Source organism: Cydia amplana, chromosome 9, assembly GCF_948474715.1.
Source record: "Cydia amplana chromosome 9, ilCydAmpl1.1, whole genome shotgun sequence".
NCBI lineage: Eukaryota > Metazoa > Arthropoda > Insecta > Lepidoptera > Tortricidae > Cydia > Cydia amplana.
This window is the reverse complement of record NC_086077.1, coordinates 12,253,142-12,273,715: the sequence shown is the minus strand read 5'-3', so window position 1 is coordinate 12,273,715 and position 20,574 is coordinate 12,253,142.

Sequence of the window (20,574 nt, the reverse complement as noted above, 5' to 3'; positions counted from 1 at the left end):
TAGATGACGTAATTTATGGGCAGCCCCTTACTTACCTACCGAACCTACCTAATGATTTTAAGCGTGAGATGTTGAACTTCCTATTCATCGTCATCATATATCTTGCCTCTCACATACCTTATAATAATCTTCGCAGTTTTATGCCAGTTTGCCCACGATATCGATCATGTAAATCTGCTCCACCTGTAAATAAACACTCGCACATTGCACGGATAAGATGGTCGTATGTATTCATTAGGTTTACGAGCTGTGGGAGCCCAAAGCTGTAAACGGAATAGTGGCGATTAATCTAGTGTGTGCTCTAGGTCACTCTAAGAGTTCTAAGTCCGAAGTGAAGACCCTGAATTTGTTTTTTAAGTATATATTAGTGTCTGTAGTTTACTATTACCTTTCTATGTATTTATTTATTTTAAACTTTATTCCACTAAAAAAGAGTACAACAGGCGGACTTAATGCCGCTATAGGCATTCTCGACCAGTCAACCATAGGGCCAAACAGAAAAGCGTCAAGGTGGGTGCAGTGAGAAATAAACAGAAAAAAAACGTAACTTTTGAGCAAAGTAAAATTTCTACATAAATAGGTACTACTATGTAATATAATATGTCTAATTAACATTGTTTCCAAAGAAGGCGTAATACTTATACCATGAGACTGTGTGCGGATTTATACTTACGAGTCAATCAGAATCAGAACTTGCCTTTGACATTCAAATGTTTTCATAATTTTATTAAATACTTTACTACTTACTTCATACTAGTTTTACTTATTTTTACTGGTGCGCTTAGCTAGATATCAATTTTAATAGTGCTCGGTAAGGTTGGGAACAACAAGCTACGTAGATAAAATGATTTAGTACATCTACTTACGTATCTGGGTCAGCTGTTTTTTCTACTTAAACCAGGGACACGAGTTCCTAAATTACTAGGTAGGTACTTAATTAGAATGTAATTTAAATTCTGCTACAGATTACTTTCGTCTTCTCTCATATTTTGTTTTTTCGTTGAATATTCATCTTGTTAAAATATCAGTTCCTAATTCGCCTCAAGGTAAGTCTGATTTAATTAGAACGTCCAGGCCCCCAGACAAAGGCCTCATGTCCGTCACATATTTTATTTTTCTTTTTTACTTTAGGATCTTTATTATTTTATTAGGGTCCGACTGAAAACCAGCGTTGCAGTTAATTTAACTGCAACATCATGCTGAGTCGAGACTCGAGCCCCTTTTTAACATCACGTTGTTTTGTTTACCTATATGTAAACATAAATTTAATTTGTTTTTAAAAGTGTTTAAGATTTTATGTTCAAATGCTTAGACTAAATACACATTATTAGATCTTAGTATGTGTATTAATGTGATGTTAAATAAAGTTTTTCTATGTCTATGTCTATAAAAGATCTATAAATCAACGGCCACGGTTCGCCTAGTGAGGCAATATTCAATGAAGATAATTTATCTTACTTAGATATTCTGTTAATACTGTGTGAAATTTTTCACCAAACAGGACAATAATATTTTACTTTTTAACTGAGGTTAAGTTAAGGAGTTTAGGAAGAAATTGTACTGGTCAGGACTGGACTGGTGGCTTGGCATGATTAGATCAGCAGATTTTCATTAAGTATGTTAAGTAAATAAAAGTGTAACTTATATACAGTTTAGTTCCAATACACAGCTAAATAGCTAGAAAATAAATCACCGCGAAACTGTAGTTACGCGAGCGAGACGCACAATAACTAAATGTCATAATTTAAATATCATTCTGATATCAGTGTACGTTCGAATTGGCCATTACAGGCATGCTGACACTTCTTGAACAACCTTCATCCGGAATACCAGGCAAAGGCCTCATTTCACATTCGGGGCGTTTGTTCATTACTGCATTAGGTACAGTAATATTTAAGTCGATTATTACTCCGGGATTAATTCTAACATTTAGGCTATATTAAAGCGTCGCTGAAGCGCCGCTGAAAACTCCCTCGTTTTTGCAAAACCTCATTCAATTTAAAACTTTATTCTCATGACGTAGTAAAGTTAGAGTTTTGAACTAATTTTGTTAATCCATTGGACATTGATGGATGACGGCATATAAGCAAGCGCGGTCGAACTATCAAACTCATGTTCACTCGGTCGCTTTCGGGTTTTCTGCGATCATCCTTGTAATTAAAAGCCTTTGTAATGCTAATTATAATTTAGGGACGTGGTAAATGGCACTGAACACTGTTCAAATGTAAATTATAGGCTTCGTGGCAGCCTGTTTATATACATGTAAGGGTGTAGTGTGTGGGTGAGGCATAGTACACACTCTACAATTTATTTTATCGCTGGACCTCAAGACCAAACTCATCAACAATAAAGTAACTTTTACAATGTTACCTACTTTTATTTTTAATTTATTACGCCTTTATTTAAAATCTATAGTTAGGTAACCCCGAAACCCTCGTTAGGTCAGTGGTAGTGTAAATGTATTATTCTCCGTATATTTTAGGTTCTTATGACAATGTCTAATGTAATACAACACATTGCGTCGGGTCCCTTGACGCCCTTGCGTAGTATATATTATCACTCGGTGTCTATTCAATGCGACCCTATATTTCATATTGCTTGCTTTATTCTTACTCCCTCAGGGATCTCTATAACCGAATGTGTTTTTCATAGAAAAGCAGTAATAATAAATTAAATAACAATAGGTTGCGCCTGTGAATGGGTGCCAGCAGGCGCTGGGCGTTCTACATGAAATTAAAGCTCTCCAAAGGGATATGGGCTCTACGTGTTGGATCTATATCCCCACGCAAGCCTATCAAAAGATTTATAGGCCCGTGAAATCCAAAATGGAGATGGAATAACAATAATAATGATGATGGATGGGATGGAATAACAATAGGTACCTACTTAAGTGCATATTTCGTATATATGTATATTGCATTTGTATATACGAAAGAATTCTTGATGTATCTCGATTCTTGAGTAAGGAGGTCACAGAAGCAATTTGTCGTCTTTGAAGCACTTAAACATTAACCCTCGGAACTCGATACCTATTGATCTCCACTTAGGTTTCACCAGAAAGGCTAAACCTACACACGAAGTGCCACCATTGCAAGTATCTACTTACTCGTGTAAACAAATAGCTTCATTCACAGAACTAAAGTCTGTCGTAATAAAGATAGTCATGTTATTGATATACGGTAGACAATGTGTCTTAAATAACCTCTGGTCTACTGACAGTCCCGGGTGTTCTCGGATGTTTGATGGATGTGGCTCCTTATCATCTATGACGCGAAACGCGTCATTTTGCCGCCCCATTACCAAAATTGATGACAACCCCTTCCGCTATAATGTATTTTGTACATTAATTTTATTGCCGGCGTAGTGCGTAGCTCATTTTAACGTTTCATTCTATGAAATAATTTGCGTACAATTTTTGGCGGCGTGAATTTATCCTTTTTCTCAAACATAAAGTTCAAGGTTGGTTTACAAATATATCTATGAAATACTCCCTCCTCTTTTCGTTCGTAGGTACACTACATATGTAAACTATTGTAGACCAACTGATATTAATAGTTAATAAGACTGTGGCAGATCAATCAATCATACCCCAGATCTATCGGCACCTCAGGGGTGTTGTAGCTATTAGCTACCTACTCCAAACTTTTCAAATCGAAAGCTCGTTCAGTTTTCGTCACCGTTGCATGAATTGGGTGGCAGTCTGGCAATAAATCTTGTATTTTCTCTATCTGGCTTCTCTTTTTTCAATGAGATGTTTTTGTTACGCTTAGTCATGCTTTGAAATGTGAATATGTAGGTCATATAATATAAACAAACCCCATACCGAACAGGCCCCATAGTAAAATTTGTTGAGTATATTTTTTATAAATCTCCCTCGATATATTATTTATTATTACCACGTACATTATGTAATGTAATTATTATAATCCCACAATTAAATTAATCGCATTTGAGAATTTATATATCCGCCCCTTTTATTATATAAATATGTACTTACGTAATGTAAGGACCTCAGAATGGAGAGTTTACTTAATGGACTCTATACGGCATACTTACTTATTGGTATTTAGGTACGTGACATTTTCGCTAATAATATGTGTAAGGGAGTTGTAAGGGAGTCGATCAATCATTTGGCTTGTTATTCTCCTTTGCTTACCGAGCAGGCGAATGTTTATCTCTATGCGACCGAACTATGCGAAATCGGAGACCAAACTTATGGTCGCATACGACGAACGCTCGTTTTTGGGGTTCCGTAAAGTACCCAAAGGGTAAAAACGGGACCCTATTAGTAAGACTCCGCTGTCCGTCTGTCTGTCTGACACCAGACTGTCATGAACCGTGATAGCAAAAGACAGTTGAAATTTTCACAGATGGTGTATTTTTGTTGCCGCTATAACAACAAATACTAAAAAGTACGGAACCCTCGGTGGGCAAGTCCGGCCGCATATGTGCGGTTTTTTTGTGTAGTATACTATTGGATTGATCTGTGAGTGCCTATTTTCGAAATACTTTGCAAAAATATTGACACAACCTTGATTCCTGTGAGTTTTTTTGTAAGTATTTTACTCAATAGTCAAATAGTCAAAATATACTTTATTCATGTAGGCCTAGCAACAAGCACTTATGAATCGTAACATACTTATAAATTATCTTAAGCTAATTATCAGAGCAATTTATTGATGTTATTATTCCATAAGAATATTGGATTATTATACAAATCAAATTAAACACAAATTAAATTAAGAATTTCACAAAAGGATCGTCAAACATGAAAAAAAACTGTATAAAAAACACTAGTCTAGAATGTTTCTAGAATAAAATCTAAATGTCAAATAAATAAATAAAAAACACAAAAGAAGTATGTCCATCGGAATATCAATTTCAATTTCCTATACTATTTGAACTGTCAAAAATTCTAACAGGTTATTGTACTTATTGTCGTATGAGATAAATATGAAAACCTTGGACGTTTTGGGCGCGTCATTGTGTTCTGGAGCACTATGACTATTCAGACTATGTTGGACTGTCTAGAGTACCTAATAGCCGAAAACCACCCAGAATACCATTGAACCTAACTTATTAACCACGGTACGGTCAGCCAAGAAAGTGGTCTACCACTTTTCGACTCTATCAATCAGATGATAGAGTCGAAAAGTGGTAGACCACTTTCTTGGCTGACTGTACATATGCCCTGTAGCTCCCGGCTCTCACGGTATGCCCTACTGTAGTCCCTGTAGTATGAAATTGCAATTAGTCAGGGGTACGATTTCGATTTAATTATTAATATAATATTTTTATATCAAAATCTGAATACGCCTTCCAGCGCTGGGCGAAACAGGTGTGCCACCGGTACGGAGATTATAACGATATTTACGCACCAATAAATCTAAATTAAATAAAAATATACACTCAAATTTAAACAGTCATATGAAGGAATAAAGTCTAAAATAAAATAATTTGTCGTTGGATTATATTATTTGAAGGTGTAGGCTAGGTAGTCAGGTGCCTTCCTACATACTCGTATACAAATTAACCACAAACCACGTTGTAAACGTCATCATAAATACCTCATCATACTTTACGTGACTGCCAGGTAAAATTTGTGAGTTGAAAAGTTGGTAAACATGCTTTATCAATTAACCAGCTTGTCGACTAACGAACACGCAGGGCGCACTTCACGAGCCTCATTCTCGAACTGACATACAAAATTAAATCGTAATTGTTTACGTACGCTATGGTCGCTCTTGAGTACGAATAGATGTGTGAGAGCAACGTAAAGATTTTGATATTTAATTGGCATTATACTGATATTTAATCTTGGTGTCTGATATGATATTTAATCGGGTGTGCATCGATTCCACTTCAATACCGATCAACAACACGTTCCGCAAATCAATGAAGGAATACATATGTACATGTATACCTACGTAATTATGCTGTGTGTGACACGTACATGTACCTACCTAGTTTAATTGTGTAAGACAATAACAGAATATATATCTAATGCTAATTAATGCTATAAATTTCCTCGCTTAATGAAAACAATATTTGATCTGTGTCTGTAAAACGGACGAGAAAAAAATTCTGATACCTATGCTGCCATGAAAACAAAAATATTTGTTGTAATGAAACTCATGAATTGAAAATGAAGTTTTGTACTAGTTAGGTTCCTTATACTTATTGAAAAGAAGCGCTCAAACTACAGCAAGTCACTTACGGCAGTCGCATCGGGGTCCGGTAATCCCAAACCCTTGTATTGTCGAAAGCGTCTGACCTTCAATCTCGAGTTTCCTTAGGCCCACTTGAAACCGTTAACCTGAATGTCAAAATGTACTAGTAACCATGGTAACTCCTGATTTAACCGGTTAACCCCGGGTTAGTGAAATAGTGCAAGTGGCGCTTAGTCATATATACTCTTAATCTATCGGCCTACATAATAACTTATTACGAGGTAGATTTATTACGGTAGGTACTTAATAGAATTAGAAAAACCTCCATCTATGGCACCTAGTAGAATTTCGCAGTTCTCGAATGTTTCGAGGTGTTTACTGCTGACAGTAGCAGCCGACGCTTGGCAGTCGGAACTTGATACGGCTATGTCGGTTCTGCTACCTAATCCATTAAACATTTAGTTGTACGAGGAGCTTATAACTTGACCTCGAGGTACATAACAAAGTCGTAAGTGGACGTCACATTTAAACTGGTTAGTCTTAAAGCGATGCTCTCAGTAAGCGTTTTTGTAGCCTTGCAGCATGTCATTTCTTATTCCGAAACTGACTGGCATAACCCTTTCTCTGTCCCTATCTGCAGAATGTCTACGACGAAAAGGTAGATATAATAATCCCTTATTTTGCTCATTCAGTGCGCGAGCTGAACAAATTTAGCTACGCCGTTTTGCATAAGAAAATGTTTCGTAGCAATACTTGACTGCTTAATTTGATTGCCATGCGAGTCAAGTGCGTAGTCTTCTCTTTTTCGATAACTAATCTATGCTAGCTAGCTTATTCTATAGTAACTCACTCTACTCTCTAATTTGTCAGCTCTATTTGATATTCCATTATCAAGTGCGGTGGGCCCCCACTATCCCCGGGGAAATCCGCTCGTTTGCTGGCTTTGTGCCGCACTACGTGCCTCCGGAATCTGCCGGATTATCGGCTTTCCATTAGAGCCAATTTATTTTTTATCTATCCATATGATTACGTAGAGATTTATTAGCCTGTTAGCCTATGTGGGCCTCCAGAGGATTTCTGCCAAGCGTAGGACGGTCAAGGTTCGAATGTATCCCGAACCCGTGCGTGCGCGTAATCTGTTGAATACATATTGGATTAATTTAATCACGTGATAATATTACCGCGTTTCGGGTCGTACATTTGAAAGTGTGACTGAGTGGATCGTAAAGAGATATAAGTATGTATGCGTCCTGTAGGTCTTATATGATAGTTATGAATATCCTGCTAGTTTGTTATACTAAATTAATGACGCAAGCACGAAAATTAAAAAAAAAAATTATATGCTGCGTAGGTACGTGTGCAGGAAATTTTTACTACTAGGTATAAGTTATGTAACAGAATTTACTTGCTACGGCACAAGGCATCGAAGTTGTCGTCTAGAAATCTCTACGACCTTTCAACTTTTCAACTACATGGTTTTCCTTATGTTCCATTTTCCTAATACTTCTAATACTGAACTTGTCTGATATAAAGCGCAAATCAGGGCTTCCGGTTAAAGTTTCGGTTTGTATCGGATTAGCCAACTTTGTCGGACAACCTCACTGATGCGTCCGATAAAACTTATCCCAGGAGTAATGAAAATGTACACGTGCAATCAACACCTAAGTACAGTTACACAATACTAAAATCTACACGGGAAGCATACTTTTTATCCCGGAGTTCATTTCCTAAGGGGGCGAAAGGGGTTGGAAGACAGCACAATTTAACGAGTTGTATGTAAAAAATGGCAGGAAAAATCTAACTTAGTAATATATTAGACCCTATCAGCATTGAAGTCATCACGTAAGAAGATATTAAAGACTCTTTGTGTTGTCAAGGTTTTATTTTATAAAATGAACATTTTTTTGCACGACGTTACACGCAATTGAGTTTATTTCTCTTCGGAAAGTAGCGAGAAAATAAAATAAGTACTTACATTTTAAATACAACGGATATTTCTGCCGCATCTTACTTATTTAAAGTGATCTCAACCGTCTGTCCTCGACGTAATCACATTACCTACCTGTGTTTTGAGTTTTGTAACGATGAAAGGGCTTGCCGTGCGAACTTTACTCGTTACGATAAGTGATCTGCAACTTTTTCTTCATTCTTAGCCATTTGCCAAAGTATTGTACCACTTACTACTGCGTATCTAAGTATAAGTAGTAAACGAGTAGATAAGAGTCTTGGGTACTTTAATAATTTTAGGTGCCCTGTACTTAATACTATCTAAGTACTTAGTTTCCATTATACAGTACCCTGCTTAGTATCAGATACTAATATATCGTATATCAGTAAATAATAGTAAATATAGAGTATAGATTCTATACTCTATATTTACTGCGATAAGGAATTCTTAGCTAGAAGCTAAAACAGTGTTTAAATGATAAAGCTTTATTATTATTTCAGTGTCTTCGTTAAGGTAATTGAATGGTATAAAACGTAGCGCCTGTAGCGATTTCGGCAATTCCTGTTCCATTTGACGGACTATTGAAATAATTGGAACAGGGAGATAGATTTAATGTGAACTAATTGTGTCCTTAAAATTGCGATAAAAAGCGGGCAGATGATATTTAATGATGTCGACTGAGCACTCTCGGTACGGAGATATAATTTGGACAAAATAACAAATTTTCTATATTAAAAAAGTCCCTTTAATTTACGCAGTTAACCTAAATAGCCTAGCATACTTTTTTACTGGGAAGCAAAAGTTGCAACTCTGTAAGTCAGTAGAAGGTATGATATGTAAGTATACGGCAGTTTTTGTTCATGGTAATGTAAATTAAGTAACCAACTAACCATTAGGTAATGTCAAATAGGGTAATTAAATTAAGTAAATATATTTAGTAGTAGTAGTAGTAAACTCTTTATTGTACAAAAAGACATATTAAAAATAACATACAATTAGTAAGAAGTACAAAGGCGAACTTATCCCTTTGAGGGATCTCTTCCAGTTAACCTTTGAGTAGATGAGAGGAGAAAGTGAAAAGAGGGTGACAAATGCAGCAAAATGTACAACAAGGTACCAGAAAGATAAAGGATATAAATACATACAAAATGTAATATTTATTTACATTACGTGTGGTTTGTCATGGTCATCTAACACGAAGGACACGGGGGGACACGAAGGGTAACATTAGGCAAGGGAAATACTTCCCATTTATGTGAACTTGGCTGTAGGTATTAGAATCTTGAACAAGCAATCAAAGGGTCTTTCAACTATTTAGCTACATTAGTTCAATAATGATAACAAACTGCCATGGTGTTACCCCATTTGACGATAACCAATTTTTACTTAACGTTATATGTTTTCAAGATAATGTAGGTATATGTAACTACAATACATAGGTTTAGGTATGGTTTGTAGTAAAAATCACAGCACGTGAATATTAAATTACATTTAAGTGCCGAAATATTTGAAACTTGCAACAACAAATTTACATGGAAAATGCTCCGTTTCGTTGAGTATAAAATTAATTAATGTTACCTAGGACTTCTTTAAAAACCAAGTTTTCAGAAATATACCTAGTCTTTCAGCCATTTAATTTCGTCAACATCAACAGTCATACCCTGTAATATCTTTGCAGTCAATATTTACATTTAATTTGGAAAAAGACCAGAAAGATTCATTTCAATCCTCGTCCTCCTGAGCGGAAATAAGAAAAAATACGGCAGACAAAGGATATTATGTGTTTACTCTCCGAACTTCCTACAAGTACAATGACATTATTTCCAAAGCAACCTTATGAAGAGCAAAACAAAGTTCCTGAAGTAAAGTCAAGTTACGAGGCTGTTCGAGTATCGAGAATATAATGTCTCTTATTTAAGCAGGTCTGGTTGTCAAAATTTTCATTGAAAACAATAACTAATAAGTAGACTTACTAGAGCTGGTTCGGTAAAATGCACTACGATTTAAACATATGTCGTTTTTATTATCAATTTTCCTTAGTAGGCTCCAATTACCCCCCGCTCCCCTATATATAATTCTAATATTTATTTCAATCACATATTCAATTATAATATATTAAAGAAACACAATCATACGAGAATACTAGGATATTGAAATTTTGTTTAAAACATTGATATTGATCCCGAAGATATTATGGTTATTTTCACATTAATAATTATAACAATAATGCTGTAAATAATTTGGTCATTAAGTACTTGAACACAATATTCAATGTAAGTATATAGGTATTCTACAAAATTGCAATATCCATATTCATACTTCGAAACCTATCATTACCACTACTAATTTCATCAACTTTCAAGTTATTATTTTCATGTTTCCTACAATACATGTGTTATTTCTATCAAAATCAAAAGGCGCTGGCGGCTCAAACATATGCATTAGACACATAAAACAATTTTTTTTGAATACTAGTCTGCCTAAACCATAGAAGGTAGCATCCTATAGAAGTGGTCTACGCGTGCCTCCGTGAGGGACAAAACATACGCAATGCGAGACTATGATTGGTCGAATTTATTTGTTGCCCACCATAATCCGTACTAATTTATGGTGGGGAATAAAAAAATGTGAGACTGTGTCAAAGACAAACAATAATAGCGCTTTCGCTGCTACTCCTACTGAAAGATACATAAGACTATCTCGTTCTGTCAGTTATCCCTACCACTCATGCCCAATCCAGTTTAATACTAGATTCTTGGCCTAAACTCAAAAGCTTTGTGTTTGTGACTTACGACACCGCAATTTGATGGACGAAGATGAATTGCCGACGGTGATTCAGATTTGCCCGACCCAAAACCAACTCTCAATTTGTCACTGTCCTAATGAATATCTCTGGATATCTTTGCTATGCCACATTATCAGATCAACCACTGGACCAAATATCTGACCGAATTTATTCGGGTTTGACCGAAGCTTTGTTTGCCTACATTGAGCATTCGAATACCTACATTATTAATAATACCTAAAGGCAATTACCTAAGCAAGCAAGCAAGTACCTAAAGGCAATCGACTGTAAACAAATAGTTATACAAACACCTAGGTCTACTATTTCATGAGTCAATTTATCATGAATTTGCTTCATTACATCACTAAATTAGTATTCGGTTAGAAATCAAATCATGTGGCACAATTTCATCTAAATTGGACAATTTCGCCGAATCGTCAAATTAGCGGCAGCGGCACGTTATGTTGATTGAACGTCACTTAAGCTATATTTTCTACTTATAGAAAAGGTACATTACGATTTTGGTACCTAACTATTTAGATTTCTACCGGTTTTATTCAAATAACCCCGTGAGTGAGTAAACAAATAAATGTAGGTAGGTACGAGTATTTAACATATAGAGTCAACCTGCGAATTTCTTAAAAAACATCCACACAGATTGTATCGTGCGAAATCTTCTATTATTTTCAATCGAATGATACAATTTGTGAGAAATTGTCAGATTAATCACATCTTACGTTTTGTCCCTATTCACCCCAGCCATCCTTATTCACCCTGGCAAATCAGTCTTTCGAGAGAGCAGAGGCGCCAAATTCGAAAAATGACGGCGCGAAGGACCGAACTCGCATAAGAACTTTGAATCCTGAGCCTTTTACTACTGACAGAGTTGGATTGCCAGAGTATACCTATATTATCGAACGAGCGAGCGAAGCGAAGTGAAGTTCTTACATTCAACTTGGAGCACACGGCTGGCTAGGGGCACGTCCCGGCATTTCGATGTTTTTAAGCTGAACTATCAGAGGATAGTTTGATACACAATAACTTAAGTAAATTTGTTCTAATTTAAATGAAATTGGGTAAACGTGTAGTGGAGGGCATTATATTTTAGCCATTAAATTATGAGCAGACTCGATCAAGCGGTTATTGAGCTAGAAGAGCTTAGAAGGCTAAAAGCTATTTGTGAGGGGTCTTGCTATTCTGGTCATCTTTTTTGCAAGAAAGTATGGTCGAGTTTGGTATCAAATGATAGTGCTCGGATTACACATTTATAATATAGTTTTTAAAGTAAAGTAAATTCTTTATTTGCATTAAATTTACAATTTTAAAATAATGATCTAACATTTTAGCGAACCGCGAGTTCTCAATTCGGGGCGAACTACTAGTATTATACTCTGCAGTGTAGGCTTGTGGTAAACCCAGTCACCCGTTATAATGCCCCGGATTTAATTTCCGTTAGAAAGAATTTACTAGGTGTAAATTCTTTCTAACCTAAAATTAAAAATAGAAGGTATCCCAGGGTAAAAATATACACGGACGGAACGGTAAGGTACGCAGAAAACAAAAATAAGCGACATCGTGTCCCGCTTTCCAGTACCACCTGCTACCACCATGTATGAAATTATTGAAATTTCCCAACAGGGTCAAGCAGAAGCCACGGCAACATTCCCAGGCACTCGGGCATGTTGCAATCGCCAAGTATGTCGTTCCCGTGTCTCCGAGACCTCCACCGGACTGACCCAGTTCCGCTTTCCTGCGGGTTGCCGAAATGGGGTAGCTGCCGGAATTCAAGGTAACATAATTTCACACTTAAGCTATGGAAGGTTCTCAAAACAAATTAAGCAAAGAAGCTAAGCGGCTTAACATTTAAATACCTAGAGAATTAAAGGTAGCATTCATATTTTAAAAATCTGTAATTTGATTTTATGTTGGTATAATATTACCCTCTATGCTCGCACCAGGGAGATACACTGAAAGTAAAGTCATATCAATGTCCAAGGGCATATCAATGTGCCTGGGTGCTTGGGTTGTTAAAATCAGAATGCCGCTTTTTTGCTAAGTCAACCATTTTTTGTTACTAGGTAATAAATTACATTAACGCATAATGTGCAAGAAAACAAATGTTTAAAATCTCTTTATTTTGTTTTCGGATATAAATGCCCTGTTATTTTAAATACACTTTTAATATGGCTTTTGTGTTTTTATAAAACGTTATTCTTATAGTTTTACTTTAAAACTGAAATTCATGTGATTAATCCTTTGTAGGTGATCCTGATTTCTTAATAATAAAACTATGCCTTAGTTAACCTAACCATATCGCAGGTTTTGTGGATCAACCATAGAATTATAATAGACAAGAACAACTGTCAATCTTCAAAAGTGCGACCAAAAATGAAATGCAAGTGTGTGCGTAAAATGTCTATGTGAGATCAAAAATAGTGATGTCATGTTACAACATATTAATAATCTGTCGATGTTTGATTGCTTTATCGACTACTTTTTCAAATGTGTTATTTTAAACGTTAAAATTCTATGACATTATGATGTATAAAATAACACCTGCACTGCGTGTGCTATCAAAATTGTTACAGCCTTATCTTAGTCTTAACTCTTACTGTGTTGGAAAGTGAAGTTTAAAGGATCATGCCGAATTTGGCCTACGATTCGATAAGCATGCTATATATACGATAAATGTAATCATATTTTTTACAATCTCATACATATATTAGATTGCAACGGACACTTCTTAGTACCGAAAATAAGTAAAATAGTAATTAAACCAAATCAACACATCAAACTACGCCATTGTCGCCATTACATAAAAAAATACATCCATTCCATTCTTTCGCTTCCGGTCCCTTTCGTTATTCATAAAATATAGTCTTTGGTCGCAAATACTTTCAATTAAACGCGATATTTTTTCTGTGAGAAAATAAATCATACCATGCATGACATGCATCCTTCTACCGCTTCTGTCACAATTGTCATTATGATTTGAAACCATGTTAATCCTTGTTCCGCGTTTACTTTCCTTCCCTTTTACAATTTACTTGACGTTGGCTACGGGCAACACCTACCCTCAAACCATAAAAAAAAAACTAATGACATTCTTGAACAAATGAACAATGCACCTTATTTCCTTGTAATAAGGCATAATAATATTTAATATGGCCCGTACGATCATCCCCATTAGTTATAATACAGGTCAGAATTCCTAACCTCAAAATCGTGGATAAATTCCTCTTTTATAATGTTCTGTGAAGTGTCCGTGAATTTCTAATAACTGTCGGGGCTTTCATTTCATGTTTAGAGCCTAACAATATACCACCCATGTTTAGCGAGTGTTGGGCCAAACTTGTATGGGAGCGGAACATCATCCTTTACTGCTAAACATCTGCACCTTCAAAAACGGTATAACAATCGTTATTATTTGAAGTCGGTTGAAGTTTGTCCATATTTGTACGGAGCGTCCTTGTGCGCTTTGACAAAAAAAGAGGGGGGTATACGGCCAATTGCCGTGGGGAGCACGTTTCGCCGTTTGGTGGCCAAGCTAGGGTGCCATGAGGTTAAGGAGCGCATGGCTGAGTTTCTTCAGCCACATCAGTTGGGGTTTGGCACACAAAGGGGGTGTGAAGCCGCAATTCATGCCACACGCACTTTTGTCATGGATCCCGGGAATGCAAACTGCATCGTTATGAAATTGGATCTTAAGAACGCGTTCAATACCGTAGAGAGGGACGTTCTGTTGGGCGCAGTGGAAAAATATATTCCTACCCTGTACCCTTTCCTGCACCAGGTGTATCATTCTCCATCTAACCTTGTTTATGATGATTCCCTAATTCTTTCGCAGGTGGGTGCGCAGCAGGGAGATCCACTTGGTCCGCTTGTCTTCAGTCTTGCTATCCATGAAGCAGTGTCGTCTCTAAAATCCCCTCTTAATATTTGGTATTTAGATGACGGCACTTTAGGTGGGGAGCCTGAGGTCGTAGAGCGGGACTTGGCTTTTCTTCTCCCCTGCCTTAGGGATATGGGGCTGGAGGTAAATGCGGGGAAGTGTGAAGTTTACTGCTGTGGAGCTACCTCTTCTTCTTCTTCTTTCTCTTCTTTAAGGTCTCTGCTTCCTGGTCTCAAGGAGCTTTCAGACGAAACGTTTACCCTTCTGGGTTCTCCTATATTCCAGGAAGCCATTTCTAACGCCGTAGAGGCCAGGAAGCGTCTCCTTTTACTCACCCAAGAGCGCCTAAAATATATTAATGCCCATGTCGCCCTGACTCTGCTGCGTATGTGTTTCGCGGTTCCCAAAATTACATACCTGTTGAGAACCACTCCAACATGGTTGTGTCCGGGTGAAATATCCTCTTTTGACGGTGCATTGAGGGGTACGGCAGAGACTATCTTGAATGTGTCTTTTTCAGATGAACAATGGACTCAAGCGTCTTTGCCGATACGTCACGGTGGCCTCGGTTTGCGGTGTGCGGGGGATGTGGGCTTGCCCGCCTTCCTAGCATCGGCACATGGAGTTGGTGACCTTGTCTTTAAAATTTTATGTTGTCAGGAAGAAAGGGTTACCATTCCGTTTGTCGAGGATGCACTGTCGAGGTGGACGGCTCGTTACCCTACGGCGTCGCTGCCCGAGGCTCCGCGAGTACAGCGACTTTGGGACGAGGTGGGGGCTGGGGATGCTCTTGCACGGCTTATGGGGGAAGCCACGGGGGTGAATTTGGCCAGGTTGAAGTCGGTGTCAAATGCCGAAGCGGGAGCGTGGTTGCAAGCTTTGCCTGCTCCTCATCTGGGAACACTCCTGGACAACGACTCATTGCGGGTGGCAGTGGCTCTCCGCCTGGGCTGCGATGTTTGTGTACCTCATAAATGCATCTGCGGCTCCATGGTGGAGGCGACCGGCCATCACGCTTTGAGTTGTTGTCGTTGTTCAGGAAGGTTCCCGCGTCACCACGCTCTCAATGACATTGTAAGGAGGGCTTTAATATCCGCCAATATCCCCTGTGTCCTCGAGCCTCCGGGCCTCTGCCGCACCGATGGTAGAAGGCCGGACGGCTTGACTTTGGTGCCGTGGGAGAGGGGCAAGTGCCTGCTGTGGGACGCCACGTGCGTTAGCACTTTCGCGGCCTCACACCTCGGCCGAACTGTGCGGACGGCTGGTGCCGCTGCAGATTTTGCCGCGGTCAAGAAGCGGGATAAGTACGCGAACCTGGCAAGTAATTATTATTTTGTGCCCCTTGCGTTTGAGACTACTGGGTGCTGGGGGTCGGAGGCTATTGCCTTTATTAGGGAAGTGGGACGTCGTATTAGGGAGAGGGGGGCTGATGCCCGCGCGGGTTCATACCTGGTGCAAAGGTTGTCCATCGCCATTCAACGTGGTAACGCTGCTAGTGTGATGGGTACCTTTGCGCCGGGGACAACCCGCGGGGGACTTTTTGACTAGGCTTAAGCTAGTCTTAAGTTGTTACTGTTTTTTGTATTTGTATTTTGACTTTTATTGAATAAATATATGATATGACAATGATAAAAAAAAAAAGTTATAAAGGTTAATATCTTAATTATGTCTTGTGAAGAAATAATTACATAGCTATTAATATACCGACAAGTTATCGATACTGTCATCTGAACATTTTGTCAAGCCCTAGCGTAAAGTAACAGTTTATGTTTTTACACAAAATATTTTAAATTATTGAGTAATATGATAAAATATTAGCACACAAAGGAAGAAAAACTTATAATTAACTGTATAAACCGGCTTCTTACACTTTTTATGCTGTTAATTTGACAAAATATCGTTAAGAAAATTTCGCTCGGAATATCATTATTTTATTTTATTTTATTATTATTTTATTATTTCATTTTAGACAGGCAGCTGATGCTGGTGCGTCTAAATCATAGTTCACTTAGCACGATTTCACTGTTTTGATAGTTATTATTATTATTATTCCTCTGAAATGAGTATTTGCTAGGTTTATTTGGCCCCGTGACACTGAAATCCGGTACACTACAAGACACTATCTTCATTGTATTACTTTATCAAATAGTGTTATTCTTCCGAATGTATGTATATTTTTCAAATTGAAAATTACGGTGATACGCTCTTGGCCGTCAGCGGCCGTCGTCAAACTCAAAAGTGGTCACGTTTTCTCATTTGTAGTCTGACTCTTTCGCACTCATGCGATGTTCATATACGTGATGGCTTCCCTTTCGCACACTTTAGCTGTCTGTCAAGCGCGAGCGCGAGAATGACAAGTCTGTGGGATCAACCAACTAAACTTTCGTGTATATTTGTACAATCCTTTCAACTCAAAGGCCTCGCAACACTACCCCTAATCAGTAAGATTTGTTTTCGCAAAGGAAGTTGCTGAAGAGTGCCCTTCAGTGGCACCTGGTCTAGAGTATCAAAATGTCCATGTAACCAGAAAGTCTAACTGTACAAAATGAAGAATTCAAAATGTCCACACTATCAAAATGACTACAATATTAAAATTACATAATTTCAAAATGACTAGATTATCATAATGTCATTATTATAAAATTGACTGGATTATCAAAATGTCAATATTATCAAAATGACTAGATTATCGACATTACATTTTGAAAACCTTCAGTGGCATCTGGTCTAGAGTATTAAAATGTCTAGGGTTTATCGAAAGAAATATTTTAAATCTAGATATAAAATAACTAAGATTTATTTCAATGTTATATTACAAAATCTACATTATAGGCATTTATCATTTAGTTATGCATTTATTCAAATAAAAAAATATACAATGGCGTCTCCACTGCATTACTTGTGCTAAAAAATGCCAGCAGAATCCTAAACCTAAGAGCGAACTCCTATTTTGAAGACAATTGTTTAGGCGTTACTTTGATTTATTTGTATCAAGCAGAAACGTCTGCTAACGATACCCACTCCACTTCCACTTTTCCTTTATCTCTAAGATTTGTTACTTTGATTATTTCGAAGCATTCTAGTCATATTGATAGTTTAGTCTTTATGATATTATTCTAGTCAAGTTAATATTGTCGTCATTTCGATACTATGGTAATTTTGTATAATTGGTCAATATTAACACTTGGACCTTTTGTATACGGAGACATTATGATACCCTAGACATTTTGATACTCTAGACCAGATGCCACTGAAGGAAGAGTGCCCATAGGAGTCAGAAATGGGTTCTTTTATCTACGTTAAACACTCTTTTTCAATTCGAATACGAAGAAGGTGTAAGACGTGTATTATATTTAAAAAAAGTTGACTTACCTTACTACCTATACCTGAACTTATAGTATTTCTTGAGGTAACTTTCACTGAACAATAAGGTAAAAGGATCATTATTTATGAAAGCGGCAATTTAAATACAAACCGATAATAATCTACTTCTTAAAGATTAAATTACAGAACCCATGTTTCGCAGGCGTGGGGCAGGATTACAGCGAGATTTGTTTTAAATGGAATATGTTCTTGTCTTGCCTCGGAAGCCTCAGGAATAATCATTTATCATTTTATTCTGTATCATAAAACATTGGAATCTGATTTAAATAATTATTCTTCCCTTTAAATTCAATTGGCCAAAGTTAATCGGTATGTTACCTGTTCAATAAACAAATGGTTGAGTTTGGATTACGGCAAATCAGCAGTTGTGCAACTTCCATTTTTATGGTGCCCCCACTTTAGATACAGGGCGTCGCCTTCAGTACGGATAAAACACAGACGGTCTGTGTTTTATCTGTGACAGACCAACACCAACAATAGAGGGCCGGAGCTACCGGCGTGGTCCCATTGGTCCCAATGTAATTCCAGCGATTATTAATGATTTCAGATGTTCGGAAAAATGATTGGAAACTGGCTAAACATACATTTTAACCTACAGAAGTTTCCAGCCAAACCTGCTTGCCTTCTATGTGTAGGTACACATTCTGGACTTCTGGCTATTATTTTGTTAGGGTATATTCGATTTACACTTATACTATTTGACATAATCAATTAACACATTGAGTAAGATTAGTCAAGTTTATCGTTAAGTTAATATTAGTTAAGTTTATTAGTGTAGTTAATCGGTGATTTTTCTGTAACCATAAATTTTCGCTGAATATATCTACATGGATGAGTACAAATTGGTAGCTCTTTTTAAAGTCCATGATTTGCCTTCGTTTGATCCGTACTACATCTACACCGATATAGAAACCTAACATTATGTACGGCACGTATTTAACCGGTCAGTAGTTAAAAAAAATAGAAATCGGTACTAAAATTAATAGATTGGCAACATAAACAGAGCCTTAAAATATATCAATATGAGACAACATTTTAATGCCGTTACAGCTTTTGTTTATTTTTAGGCAGGTACCAAATATTTATTCAACATTAGTTTATTATATTGGAGACTATTTTATGAAGCACATTTTAAAAAGAAAACGGCTATCTAGGTATTAATTAAAAAAATAAGTTCTTTTAAAATATTGGTTCTTTTAAAATTTGCCTGGTCACTACACGGTCAACCTAACACGCTACTCCTCGCTTTGATCGTCGTCGCACCTATCTTTTGACACAGAACACCGTGATCACTATTGAAATTAGTAATTAAATATTAAATGACCTAATGTTATAATTGCCATTAGGTGTTTCATGATTAGGAATTTCGCCTATAGGGTAGGGTATTATTAGTAAATGTGGTGTTTTGTGGATTAGGAAATTTAAAGTAGGTACTAGGTATGCATATGTTTAAATTTAAATTATTTAAAAATGGAGTTTTTAAAGCTTATGTATATCTTAGGTATTCTGTATATTTACATATAAACACCCAAATTTTATGATCGCTTTACAATATTACTTATATTATTATATGCCCAGTGAAAGTTCCTGGTTAATATTTTAGTTGCCCGGTTAATAAATAAGCCATTAAGTCGTACTATGATGTTTGAGAAGAAACATCTTATAAGTGCAGTGTGAGACAACTCATGATTTTCATTACATTTTTGTGTTCTAATACTGATAATGTTCCTGTTGTCTTATCTTGTTGTTTAGATATTCAGGAGGTACCAAAGTTATGTCACAAAAACCGGCCAAGTGCGAGTCGGACTCGCGTTCTAAGGGTTCCGTCCGTTAAGTCCAACTCCCGCTTGACTGCACATTTGCACGGACCTATGTGCATTTTTTGTCAAACATATCCTAAGAACTAAATATGTTAATTTTATCACAATTATAATAACTCTACTGGCGAAAGTGTTCCCAACATCTTTATTTATATGAATTTAAAAGTGGAAAATTACTCTCTTGGGTGAGACTTGAACTCACGGCGTCTGGAGTTCAAGTGTCACCCAAGACAGTATTTTTTCCAATTTTTAATTTATTCTGAGCATAATAGCATCGGTCGCAGACATTTCTGCTTCTTAAAAAAATAATTAAATTGTATGTGTATATATATCAAGTCCAGAAGTAATTTATTAATGTTATCTACAACCAGAGCCCGTACCATGAGTCACTGACAGTGTCAAAACTGACATATACGCTATCCAGAACGTGATTTACTTTCTATAATACATCTCGTTCGCACTAATATGCGAGTACGACCGAGATGCATAGAAAGTAAATTACGTTTTCGATGGCGTTTATGTCAGTGCCAAACTGATGGTAGCCGTACAGAAGCATAACAACTTATCAGAAATCA